The sequence below is a fragment of the Furipterus horrens genome, unplaced genomic scaffold, assembly GCF_987537825.1.
Source record: "Furipterus horrens unplaced genomic scaffold, mFurHor1.1.pri manual_scaffold_1, whole genome shotgun sequence".
Classification (NCBI taxonomy): Eukaryota; Metazoa; Chordata; class Mammalia; order Chiroptera; family Furipteridae; genus Furipterus; species Furipterus horrens.
The window spans coordinates 128,172,770-128,185,721 of record NW_028327171.1 but is presented as its reverse complement, the minus strand read 5'-3'; the positions used below and the strand labels follow the sequence as shown (position 1 = coordinate 128,185,721).

The window sequence follows — 12,952 nt, the reverse complement described above, 5'->3', positions numbered from 1 at the left end:
CTTCCTCACATTGAGTAGGCTGGGGACAGGAGGAGGAGGGGAAGGAGGAGGAAGGTTGGTCTTTCTTACTGAAGCATGGCAGAGGCAGACGAGTCCTGCCGAGTGAAAAGGAAGGCCAGAGAGGCAGGCACACTTGGTGTAACTTTACAGGAACTCATCTTAATTTCTGTTTAATCTTTTTATTTTTTATTTCTATAAAAAGGTCTCTATATGTTTCCTTCTTCATCATTTGATTTAGTTTTAGTGCCATATCACAGAAGGGCCCATGTCCTACAACTCAGAAGCAGTCAGATAATTGGAAGCCTTATGTCAAATGCCTATTCCAGTTTTCTTCCTCATCATCCAGGCCTAGTTTGGAAGCACTCATCTTCATCAGGTTGCTTCTGTTATTCCTTTGGTGTGGTGTCTAGTAGCTCTTAAATTTCTCCAAGATCCATATCTTGAAACCCTTCACTCTGCTTCACCTTTTTTGCCCCATCCACAATCTCTCTCACAATTTTTTTGGATTGGCTCTGTGATCATGCACAACATCTGGACACAGTTTTTTCTTTCCATCAGGAACTTATTGTTTTGACTTTCATATCTTTTTCTATAGCAATGATGGCATCTTCAATGGTGTCATCCTGCCATACTTTCATGATGTTTTCTTCTATACTGTTGACAAACATTTCCATAAAGTACCATGTGCAATGAGTCTTAAAGGTCCATATTGTCCCCAGATCTAGAGGCTGAATTAGAGAGGCTGTGTTTGGGGAAGAGTAGACCACTTCTATGCATTTGGTGTTGAACTCATGAGGTTCTGGGTGACCAGGGACATTACCTAATATAAAAAACAAACAAACTAAAAATGACAGTTTCTGGCAAAGCACTTTCTTACTTCAAGGACAAAGCATCAAAGCAGCCAATCTGAAAAAGGGCTCTCATTGTCCGGGCCTTTTTCTTGTACAACCAAAAGCTGGCAGCTGCAGTTTGTCTTTTCCATTCAAGGCTCTGAGTTTATCAACTTTGCAGATGAGGGCAGTCCTGATCATATATCTGACTGCAGTTGCACAAGATTATAGAGTTATCCTATCCTCCTGCCATAAATCCTGGTGTTCACTTCTCTTCCTTAACAATAGGTATCTTTTGTGACATTTTTTTCCCTTTATGAAAAGCCTGTTCAGGCAGATACCTTTCTCCTTAATGATTTTCTTAATGGCATCTGGAAACTCTGCTCTCTCTTAGTCAGAAGAATCTGTTACTCTGTTATCTTGATATTTTTAAAGCCAAATCTCTCTCTAAATGATCAAACCATACTTTGCTGGCATTAAATCCTCCAGTTTTAGATCCATCACCTTCCTTTTGCTTTAAGTTGTCATATAATGACTTTGCTTTTTCTTGAACATATTTAGAGTCTATATGTGTGCCGTAGAGCAATCTTCACCCATATAAAAATTGCATTTTCAATGTGAGATTAAATTGTATTTCACAAAGAGTGCAAGGTTTTTGTGGCTGCTGATATAGCTGCGGTGATGGCTTCATAAATGTTCTTTTCTTAACAATAATCCTCAAGCTGGATTTATTTATCTTGAAATAGCGGGCAGACATAGCTGCAGAGCTCAACCTATGATACCCACCAAGCAATTCAATTTTTCTTGTAATGTCATGACTTTGCTTCTTGGCAGCACTTCCAGCATCACTAGTGGCACTTCGTATGAGCCCCATGGTATTATTCAAGGTTTAGAGTATTGTATTAAACACAAAAAAATGCACGAGAGCCACAAGAGATCACTTTTTACTGCCATACGCAATTTACCAGAGAGACAACTGCTCCACTGGAGATACTAGTATCATACTGTATTTTAAGGACATACTTGCATACTGAGGTCATCAAAATTAGCAACAGGAGGTGGATACAAAATTGTTACAGTAATACAGTATTAGAGTTAATTTCATGGAGTTATGATTTAATACTGTAACTTTGCATTTGTTTATGTTTCTTTTTACTGTAAATGTTGTCATATTTTATCTTTTAATAATAGATTTGTGTATATTTTGTGGTTGTAAATGATAAAATAGACTAGCATATATATATACCTTATACATTCATGACATACCTTTTTCTTAATTTTTGATATTTCTGTGCTATGCATTTTGTTTGCAAGCTTTTTCAAATTGTTGTAAATTTCCAGAAAAAAAATGTAATGTATTTATTTTTAAAAATCTGCATATTAGGGGATCCATGCAGTAGTTTGAGTCTGTGTTGTTCAAAGGTCAACTATATATGTATATAGTTGCCTTTATTCTTTTTCTCAATATTATGTTTATAAGATTCATTTATAAAGTTGGGAACAGCTGTAGTTCAATTTTCACTGCTGTATAGTAGCCTATTGTATGAATATACTACAATTCCCTTATCAAAGTGGTGATTTAGACTGTTTATATTTGGGGGCTATTATAAAAATTGTTTCTACTAACATGTTGCACAAGTATCCTGCTACACATGTGTAAAAGTTTCTATAGGGTATATTCCTGGGAATGGGTCATAAGTCATATACCTTTCATTAACTAGATAATGCCAAATGTTTCGTATTCTATCAACCACATTTTGTGTGTTCCTTTTCTCAATATTTTTCACACATTTGATCGCATCAGACTTTTTACCCTTTACTCAGCAAGTTAGTGTGTAATGGTATTTAATTATAGTTTTAATTCCCATTCCTCTGATTATACATGAGACTATAATTTTCATGTATACTGGCTATTTAGACTTCCTTTTTATGTTACTGTTCAGCTCATTTTTTATTTAAAAGTGGATGGTCTTGCTCTTATTCATTTTTAGAAATTCTTTATACATCCTCCATACTTATTTATTTAAAGTTGTTTTTGCTGCAAATACCTTTCTACCAATCTGGATTTGGCTTTTTATCTTTGTGCGCATGAGTTTTTAATTATAATACAGTTGAGAGTATCAGTATTTTCCTTTATGGATAGTTATTTTTATGTCTTATTTAAGAATCTATGTTTTTAATTAGAACTTCTGAGGAATCACCTTATACATTTTTTATAATTTCACCTTTTGCATTTAGACCTTTAATCTACCTAGAACTCATGGTTATGTATAAAGTAAGAAAAGGGTTCAAATTCACTTTTTATATGATTATTCAATTTTATAAGAATTATCTATTGTGCTGTCTGTCATTTTGTTACTTATCTGCAATGTTATTTCTGTCATATATCAAATGTGTTTTATGGATTCTATTTCTCATGTCTTTATTACATTAGTTTACTTGTCTATACATATTTTATTACCATAGTTTAAAAAATCCAATTACATATATAGGCGAGAAAGCCCTCTCCACCCATTTCTCTTCATCTAGAGTGTCTTGGTTATCATCAGCTACTTTGCATTTCAATATATTTTAGACTCTAAGTTTCAAATTTTGTAAAAGTAATCTTACTAGGATTTTATATGACATTGAATTGAATCTGTATATCAATATGAATATATTTGATATCTTAATGGTGTTTCAGTTCATGAAAATCTCTTCATTTATTTAACATACATCAGTGGAGTTTAAATGTATATAGGAGAGGTGCTACAAAACATTACTATGTTATTTAGATATCTAACATAATGCCAGATTAAATGATGATAGAGTAAAGGGAAAGATTTTTAAATTTGATGTTTGGTCCAAAATTTTTGTATAGAAATTTATTTTGATTAGTTTATTTTCAAAACTGATTTCTAAAGATTTTCTTTTTTCTTCTTCATGAATTAATGTTGAACTTCACTGAGTTTTTTTAAACCATTGAAATAATTGTATAACTTTTCTGTAATCTATTAATGTGGTAAGTATATTTATTTTCTAATGTTAACAACAAAAACTTACAGTATAAACCCAGTGTTTTGTTTTCACTAGATTGCTTTGTTAACATTTTAAAAATATTTGCATGCAGGTTAATGGATAAAAATTAGCTGCAATTTTTCTTCTTACACTGTCCTTGTTATACTGTGTCCTATAACAGCAAGTTTATGTTGGCCCCATTTTCTATATATTTTACTCCTTTTCTATATTACTATGCAATATTTAAATTATTTTAAGAATAATTGGTAAAATTTGCCCTGGCTGGTGTGGCTCAGTGAATTGAGCACCAGCCTGTGAACAAAAGGATTGCCGGTTCGATTCCCAGTCAGGGTTGCAGGCCAGATCCCAGTTGGGGGCATGTGGGAAGCCACCACACGTTGATGTTTCTTTTCCTCTCTTTCTCCCTCCTTTCCCCTCTCTCTAAAAATAAATAAATAAAACCTTTAAAAAATAATTGGCAAAATTTGATGATGAATTATTTATTTGGGCTTTGAGTTTTTATGTGAAATGTTTAAAATTACTTATTTATTTTAATGGCTATGGGGCTGTTGAGATTTTTAACACCTTCCCAAGTTTATTTGGATAAGTTATATTTTTCTTGGACTATTACATTTATTAAGAAGTATTAATAAGTAAAAATAGTTATTATTTATTTAATGTCTTTTGCATCTGGGTGATGTCTTTTCTCAATCCTGTGTACTAGCTAATTGTGCTTTCACTCCTTTTCTTTTTTTTGGTAACTTTTACCAGTGATTCAAAAATTTTATTACTTATTTCAAATGGTCATTAATGATCTCTATTGAATGTGTGGATTTTTTTCAGCAACATGCAGTAATATAGTTATTATTTTCTTTTATAACTTTTACTGATTTACTGTGCTATACTCTTTCTTTTTTGAGATGTTATCACAGATTAAATTCTTTTGGTGCATACATTGAAAAGAAGTTTGTCGTGTGAGATGGAAAGCAGACTTAAAGCATGAGGAAAAGCTGAACTGTGAGGCAGGCTCTTTAAGCCTGAGCCAACTTTGTGGCACTCACTGGCACAGATTTTGCCAACCAGGGGTAGTCCTGCATTGGGTTTTCTGCATTGGGCTGGGCTGTTAAACCCCTTCTTCACTCAGTTATTAGATGTGGGCATGGACTTAGGGTAGACAGCTCTCTGAAGCTGAGGCAGACTCTGGAGGAGCTGACAAATAGAGACTGTCTGCTGACTGCACACTACCCATAGCACAGGAGCAAGTGCTTCTCTGAAGAAGAATCTGAGTCAGGTGGATGCTTGTTAATTTTTATACATTTTTGTTTTCCAGTACATGTCTCAGAAATTTTTCTCTAATTTCTGCTTTATCTCCACATCACTAATTTTGCAATGTTGTGTTTTGTTATTGTTTAGTACAAACAGATTAAAAATTTTTGACAGATATAGCTAGGGGTATCTTTTAAAAATTTTTTTATGTACTTTTAGAGAGAGGAGAAGGGATAAAGAAAGAAAGGGAGAGAAGCATCTATGCGAGAGTGAAACATCCATCAGTTGCCTCTTGTCTGTGCCCCAACTGGGACCTAACTGGCAACCCTGGCATATGTCTGACCAGCAACAGAACTGGGGACCTCTTGCTTTGTGGAACGACACCCAAACAACTGAGCCACACAAGTCAGAGTGAGATATATATATTTTTTATTTCCAAAATATATAGTGTTTTGGCTAATTACAACATTTTTGTTATTGACAACTAATTTAATTCCATCAGGGTTGGAAATATAGTCTATATAATTTATCTCCATTAAAATTTGTCAAGATTTGCTTTATCTCTCTGTGTCTGTCATTTTTGCAAACGATGTCCTTAAAAGGAATATGTATGCTATAATTCTCAGCTGCTCCATATTTGAGAGGCTGTAAGAAGGTTCTTCAACCATCAAAAAGCATGGCTACCTGCTAGTGACTACTATGGATTCCCTTCCTTTATTTCTTTATTTTGTCTTTTATTTGTTTTTTATATTTCTCTTCAACAGTTGTTTGACACAACATCTCTCTGTCTGATCTATACAATGAAAATACCAACTAAAAGAGAATAGAAAATAGAATAGAAAAAATAATCAAAACATTAAACTTTACAAATTACAGATCTGTAGCAAAATATATTTACATTAAATACATATTTCAGTGAGAGATTTACAGTGAATGCCTCTATGCATTCTGGGAAGTTTTATGACCCCTAGGCAGGGTCACTGTTGGTGGAAGGAGCTAAGAGAATCTGCATCCAAACACAATTTGTAGTGCATTTTTTATTGCAAATCTGTGAGCTACAGTGAGCACCTCATTACTATCACTTGTGTAGGAAAGTTATTTTGGGGTGTAGGCCAGTTCTAGCCTTAAGTCTGAGTTCATTACAACTTCTCAAAATTCTCCTCAACATCCAATACTGTACAGTTTTAAATTTGACTTTGGATGGAGTGCACACAATGCAATATGAAGACCATGTATCATAGAAATCTGCACTTGAAACTTATATAATCTTATTAACCAGCATCACCCCATAAATTTAATAATAAAAAGGTAAGCATGTTAAGGTAAGCAGACAACTTTTTATAACCCAAACACATTTTCATGTTGTATTTGTGTGGAACTCTCTGTCTATAATGGACAGTTGTGAAGAGGGTCCCTTTCAGGACTGTCACAGGGCTCTGAACAAGTCAGTGGGACTGGAGCAGCACAAGGACTGGGGTGCAGGGCTCCCTCTTGTGTAACTTGGAGACAAATTTCTAATACACTGTGTGTGGCTCTACAATCTTTCCCTCCTGTCATCTAACATAGCACTTAATGTAGTGTTCAACTTTATTCAGAAGTCTTCCTTGTCCCTTAAGTGATGTTCCGCATTTTCAGTATTCAGTGGATCATCAAAATTCAAAAGATCATTAACAGTTTAATCCCCAAACAACATCCTTTAATGTCCTTGTGGGAGCCCAGCCAGTGCCATCGAATATTCGCTCCACAAACTCAGACATATTTGGCTGGCCTCTGTGGTGATGGGAAGCCAGGCCCTGGTCAAGCAGTTCATTTTGGGAGGCACCAAGTTGAACACATCAGAAACTTCTGTTTCAAACTGAAGTTTTCCACCAAGGTAGTAACCCTCACAGTTACCTGAAAGCATCGGAGCTTGTTTGGATCTGCAAAATGCACTTTTCATGTATAAGTCAGCTTTAAGTTCTGCAACCTCTTGAAGGAACAGCCTATCTCTCACAGGCATCCTCGGAGTGGAGTTGGAGGCTATGCTGACCTCGGAGATGCTTTGAGACCATCGGCCCTCTTCACTTCGTTTGCCAGCATCAGCATTGCTATTACCTTTATGCTGGTCAGCCCGAGACAGGTGAGGCAGGCCTTGTGCCCAACACCATGGCCCCTGACCCCTCACAGCCAGACTGGCTCTGGGCCTGGGACTCAGACTCCTTTCTTTAGTGTTCTTTAAATGAAAGTATCCTCTGAAGTGTTAGGTCACTAAAGCCTTCAGTTTGGACATGAGTATGAGCTAAATTACAGAGGGAATGGGATTTGTGGTAAAGGAATGTTACCTATTGACCCGTGGTTCCATCTAAGGAGGGAAGATCTGTATGAATCTCTCTGGGAGGTGAAGAAAATGAATGCCTGAATGAAAGGAAAAATACAAAGTGGAGGGTAAATAGGAGTGCTTGGAGGGCAAACTCTGCTTGCAGTCTACTTCTTTCTTTCCAAAACTAGCATGTTCTCTGTGGAACAATTGTAACTGTTATTGGTCAGTAATCTTATAAAATAGAGTTCCCACTTTGGGACACTCTTTTTCAAGGAATATGAAGAAATTAAAGTATCTGAAGTATTCTGGCCATCCTCACCTGCTGTTGAACTAGTAATAATAATGTCACTTGTTGGATGGATTTTCCTCCCAGTATTTTCTCTGTGCTTTCATTCTACCTGTGGCCTTGCTTTTCTCTTCTAACTCCATTAACCATGGTGAAGGGCAAAGTAAAAAAGGCAAAGAAAAAAAAAAGACACTTTTCTTGGCTTTAGTTTTAAGTACTTAAGACTTGTTAGGGTATCTGAGAGCACCCAAAATAAAGGCAAAATATTTGGGAGAAATGGACTTTGAGAAAAGTTGAGCTCACCCTATACACAGTACAGAGAAACTTTCTCAGATTGTGGGAGAAGCTAGGGGCAAGAGAAACACCGACATTAGAGAGTTTGGTGGGTCCCTGAGAGAGAGCCTTGCTTAGTGTTCCTCTGACAGGACCTTGGAGGTGGACAAATTAGAGGGGTTCTGTATTTTCTTTAGGGAACAATACTCTGAGACTGCAGACAGGGCCACAGCCAACCTCATGCAGGTTTCTCCCATAGCTGTGCACAGAACTAGCAGAGCGCCCATGGGATTAAGGATCAGTGAAGATGGGAGCTATGGGTGTGTCAGCCATGTAAAAGTCCAGCTATTTCAGTGCATATCTGTGGAACTGATGCCCCTACCTGGCTTCACACCTTGGAACTTTGTAAATGGTTCCCCAAATTAGAGGTAACCCTATGGAAAGAATAGAGACCCCAAACTAGCTGAGATAAGGCTTCCATTACATAGGATGACCAGGAGCTCAAAATATAACTTATGTACACACACACATCATTAATTATTATTTACATGAAAGTTTATTCAATTTATATAAATTATTTCACTTAATCTCCACACTAACCCTTCGAGAAGGGCATTATATCATATCATGCATAGGGAAATGAGTGTCACAGAGTTTAACGAGATTGCTAAGATTTGTACTCAAGAGATATCTGATAGTGGATTCCATGCTTTTAATTATTACGTGCCTGTATCCCTATAACTAGCCATAGAGCACTCTCTTGTACGTCTCAGTTCTGGTCCCCTGATCTCAAAATGTAGTTATTAGATCTGTAAGCATTTTCTCTGATTCATGTGAATTTTGGAAAGATAAATGATGGCAGAATCACTTGCAATTTAATGTAAATTTTTGAAAATTATCAGTTAACCATTATTAAATGTCTGCTCTGCATAAAGCATTAGGTTATTGGTCCAAGATTATGTTATGAGTTCAAGAAACACAAAGATGAGGGAGGCACAGTCACTTACTCTAAAGGGACTTTTATCCTGCAGTAGGACTGAGAGAGAGAGAGATGTATACACAGTATAAAATCATGAAGGGGAGAGGCTGGGTGTGAAGATTTAGTCGCTTTTGAGAGTCCCAAAGCAAGAGCGGGGGTCAGAGTGAAGACATTTTAAAGTCTGGTCACATCAGTATAATTGATTATAGACAATTCTTTTGGATTGTGAGAAGAGAAAGGACAATGGCCTATTTAATTTATTTTTAAATTTTAAAATTGAACTTATTGGGAGACATTGGTTAATAAAATTATATAGGTTTTAGGTGTGCAATTCTATAAATCACTTGTCCTTTTCAGAATGTGTTGGCATGGCTGGCATGACACTAAGGCTCCTCTCAGATCGGCATCTCTTTCATTCTCAATAAAATGGTCAGTGTCATTCCTTCAGGGGTTAAGTTGACACCTGGTTCTATGGGGTGAGAGAAGGTGGGTATGAGATGAAAAAACTTTCCCTGGTTTTTCAGTTAGAAATAACTATTCCTTTCTCTGTGATCCTGCAGGGCTTTTTTATATTTTACTTTTATGATTACCCTAATCACAATCTGATCTGTATTATGTCTACTTATTGGAGAGCACATCAACTGTTTAGTCTACTCAGCACCACTTAAAGTTCTAATTTAGCACTTTAGCTTGGAAATTTCCCATACCAACTTCATTCTGTTCTAGTAGGGCTAACAACAACAATACCAGGTTTCTCTGATCACAGGGCTCGGTATAAGGGCCAGGCTTGGCCAGTCATAGAACACAATTATCTTCTTCTCAATGATTGGCTCGTAGATGAAATAATGATTCTAATGTGGCCACCCAGAGCTCTTCCCTAGATTATTTTTAATAGACACTGGGAGACAGATGCTCTTTCTTTTTCCTTAAACTGCAAGTTAAAGGAATATGCCTGCAAAGATAATTGTGGATATGCCCTCTGTTTATGGAAGGACCTAAGGCAGTGAGTTCTCAACCTTCCTAATGCTGCGACCCTTTAATACAGTTCCTCATGTTGTGGTGAGCCCCAACCATAAAATTATTCTCATTGCTACTTCATAACTGTAATTTTGCTAACGTTATGAATCGTAATTTAAATATCTGATATGCAGGATGTATTTTCATTGTTACAAGTTGAACATAATTAAAGCATAGTGATTAATCACAAAACCAGTATGTAATTATATATGTGTTTTCCAATGATCTTAAATGACTCCTGTGAAAGTGTCATTCGACCCCCAAAGTGGTCGTGACTCACAGGTTGAGAACCGCTGATCTAAGGAAATAAGGCTAAATTACAACTTTAAGCTAAGGGAGAGAGAGGCAGGTTGAGATTGAGAATCACAATGCTATTTGAATCCCTGGATGCAGTCTTTCCTGAGGCTAGGTTCACTTTATTTTTATAATGATAATTGCTAAAATTATTAGTTATTTTAAACTTAAACAAGAATATATGTTTCATAAGTGAGGGCAGCATATTTTATTTTATTATTTCACTGCTGTAAATCTAAATACCTAGAACAGTGCCTGTCACATAATAGAAATTTAAGTAGAATTTGTTTAATGAATATTTGCAAGCTGGATGATTCAGGAAAACAATGTAAAATCATCTTTTTAACCATTTAATGGGATTCTTGAGGAAAAACCCAGGGGGCAATTATAAAGTTACAGGTACTGAAGCTAATTGGTGGGGTTGTGGTATAAATTTTGTTGTTACTTTTCCATAAATCTTTTAAAATATTGCACACAGAAAAATTGTGTAAAACATAAATAATCTATTGAGATGAATTATAAAAGAAAACCTGTGAATCACAACTTAGGTCAAGAAAGAAGACATTGCCAGCATTCCAGAAGCTCTTTGTATATTCACTCTGGAATATCTCCAGCTCTCTCTACCTGCTAGGGGTAACCACTATGCTGAACTTTCATGCTTTGCTTTATAATTTTAGCACCAATATATGCATCCCTTCATATTACTTTTTAGTTTTTATTTTGTGAACCTAATATGAGCAATGTATTGTAATTTACAATATCTATATTCTTTTGTGTTTTTTCATTCAATATTATGTTTATTTAATTCATCCAAATTGATTCACATTGCTTTAGGTTTATTTTTATTGCTGCATTTTGTAAACTTTACATTTTCTGCTGCTGAAATAATTTTTCCCTAGGCTTTGGTCACAAAATCTATGCTGTTATTACAGCAGTTAGTTAGTCCCTGCCAAAGAGACTTAATCCCAGAGCAGGAAGGAACCAATTTCCCAGGGAAACAACGAGTCCATTTCCACAGACTACCGCAGGAAGGGAGAATAAGTAGAGGGGAAATTCTTCTGCTGAGGCATGCACAGTAGAAGACAAGATGGCATGGGTAGGGTAGGGTAGGGGGTCTTCTACTTTGAGGCATGAGCAGCAGGAGCTAAAATTATAACACAAATAAAAGGGAGGAGTCAATCTGGGAAGACCTGGGAAAAGATAAGATTGGATATGGGCACAGAACCCCAGAAGACCCAGGAAAGGGATTGGATAGAGGGAGGTCCCAGAACAAGCCTGCAAAGAATTAGGAAAAAGATTGATTAGTTTGAAAGAAAACTCATTCTCTCCCAAGCCTGAGGTAATATAATCAAAGCTTAACAAAAGCCAGGGGCTTATGTGAGTGTTCATTCTCTCTCTGTAGCATCCATGTGGGCTGACGTGCAAGCCCAAGTGCAGCGCAGGTCGTGGGCCAAGAGCCATGGGGCCTTGGTGGCAGATACATACAGATGGTGAAGTGAGACACAGAGAAGTTCTGCATCTCTGAATGTTGGCCCTCTGGGCCTGACAGGCTCTCGTACAGGTATGAGGCCCCAGAGATTGGACTACTTCCTCAGTGAGATGAAGCTGAGCTACCTGAAAGCTGAGTCACTTGATCATGGATGAGACATCAAACATCTGGGGGCAGTCTTTTGTTTTAATTCCAATAAATAGTGCCACTATTGCTCAGATTCTCCTATGTGTGAGTCCCAAAATGTTTTTCTCACAACTCCACGGAGGAATCCTGTTTCCACCGGAAGCACTGTTGTTAAAGTTACTGTACATGTATCTGGTGCCTGTGTATCCATGGTTTCTACAGTATATTTACTTCGGAGTGAAATTTATGAGTTGTAGTGTGAGACTGGTTTTAATTTTAGCAGATAATGCTTTATATCATCACCAATACTGGACTTCCCCAGATTTTTATTTTAGCCACTTTGATGAATGTAGAGTTGTATTTTGCTTTAGTCTCTATTTGCAATTTCCTCATTTCTAATGAAGTTGACCAGATTTTTGCATTGGTCAATTGGATTTTCTTATTTTTACTCCCAATTAAATATCCAGTTAAGTCTTAAGCCTACTGTTTTTATTAATTTGTTTAATTTTTTTCTTGTCAATGTATAGTTCCCTGTGTATTCTGATGATCTGGTTAAAAATATCTTCCTACTTTCTGTGATTTGTTTTTTTGCCACTTTACTTATTATATGTCTTAATAAATAGTAGTTTTTAATTGTATTGTTACCATGTATATCAATATTTCTCTTATGACTAATATTATATGTGCTTTTTAAGACATGTTCTCCAATGTGACACACCAGCATTTTTGTCATATTGGTAGAAGCAGTCTTTAAGTACAACCCACAATTAAGGGGAGAAGAATTAGGATCCACCTTTTTACAGTAGAAATCTCAAAGAATTTTTAGATATCTTTCAAAACCACCACACATGATATCATAAAATCAAGTGCAAGATTTTAGAGAAAGGGCACTAGGATACATGTAAAGTAAGAAAGACTCAGGTTGAGAGAAAGATCATAGATGTTGAAGAGAGGAGAGATCAGAACACATATCTTCATAGGTGTTACTTTTTCTTTTTGTGCTACAGATTTTTGAGGACAGAGGCTCTCTCTAAGTAGAGATGGATATGTAATGGGTGTTTAATGAGGAATTACTTACAGCTGATTTGTTATAATT

The 12,952-nt window shown here is 36.2% G+C and overlaps 1 pseudogene; it reads right to left on the bottom strand.

Annotated features, from left to right (window-relative positions):
* Positions 1 to 6,646: 6,646 nt before the first annotated feature.
* LOC150021905 (NEDD8-conjugating enzyme UBE2F pseudogene) lies at positions 6,647 to 7,178 on the bottom strand (annotated as a pseudogene).
* Between the last annotated feature and the right edge of the window lie 5,774 nt (positions 7,179 to 12,952).